General features: G+C 30.8%; 1 non-coding gene across 1 annotated transcript; it reads right to left on the reverse strand.

Annotated features, from left to right (window-relative positions):
* Positions 1–532: 532 nt before the first annotated feature.
* LOC138082518 (U6 spliceosomal RNA) lies at positions 533–637 on the reverse strand. Its single transcript, XR_011145143.1, has one exon. It is a non-coding gene; the product is annotated as a U6 spliceosomal RNA (small nuclear RNA).
* Positions 638–864: the final 227 nt, after the last annotated feature.

The raw sequence follows: 864 nt of genomic DNA on the forward strand, positions 1-864 counted from the left end.
GCTAAGAATAAAAAACTTGTCTTGCTTCCCCTTTATGAGCTAAATTGAAGATGACCAAAGAGTCCTAGCTAATGAAGAAAAGTTCTCTACGAAGAATTCTCACTGAAATATGTCAATGTAATGATAAATGAGAAAAGCATGATTTTGCAACCTCTAAGAAAATAATTGATATTTATTTTGGATCTTATCAGAAAGAGAATTTCCAAGTTGTGTCTTTTAAGAAAAGAGCTTTCTGTAATAATAAATAGATTGTATAAATAGATTAAAGGAATACTGGTTTGTAACCTGGAGACTTGTAACTTTTTTATAGAAAACTTTATTTGTAAGGATATTTTTTCTACATTGTTCATGCAAACCTTTAAAATGTTTTTCATAGAAGGTTAATTTTATTCACCAGATCTAAGATAATTTAGCCACTGCTTATGACCTCACTAATTAACCTCTTAATAATTAGAGTCATATAAAAAGAAAATACAGAGTCTTTTAACATGTAGACATTGCTAAAGTCGTTTCTTCTCACAGAATGTAATTGTTATTCTTTTAGTGTTTCACAAGTTTGCATCATCCTTGCACAGGGGCCATGGTAATCTCCTATGTATCATTCCAACTTTAGTGTACGTGCTGCCAAAATGAACACGCAAAATATTAAACTTAGAATTAATAGTGGTTCTGGCAAATTAAATAAGTTTAAAATAGAAGCTTAATGGAGCAGATCAATGTTCAGTGTTTCAGAAGTGACTGGCCACAATGTGAGTAGGAAATCAGGTAGAAAATATTTTAATAATCTGAATTTAGTTAGTGGCAGAAAGAATGGATATGATGCTTTGCATTTGAGAGCAGTTCTGGAAGTAAAATTAACAGGAT

The sequence above is a fragment of the Capricornis sumatraensis genome, chromosome 7 (assembly GCF_032405125.1).
Source record: "Capricornis sumatraensis isolate serow.1 chromosome 7, serow.2, whole genome shotgun sequence".
Taxonomy (NCBI): Eukaryota; Metazoa; Chordata; class Mammalia; order Artiodactyla; family Bovidae; genus Capricornis; species Capricornis sumatraensis.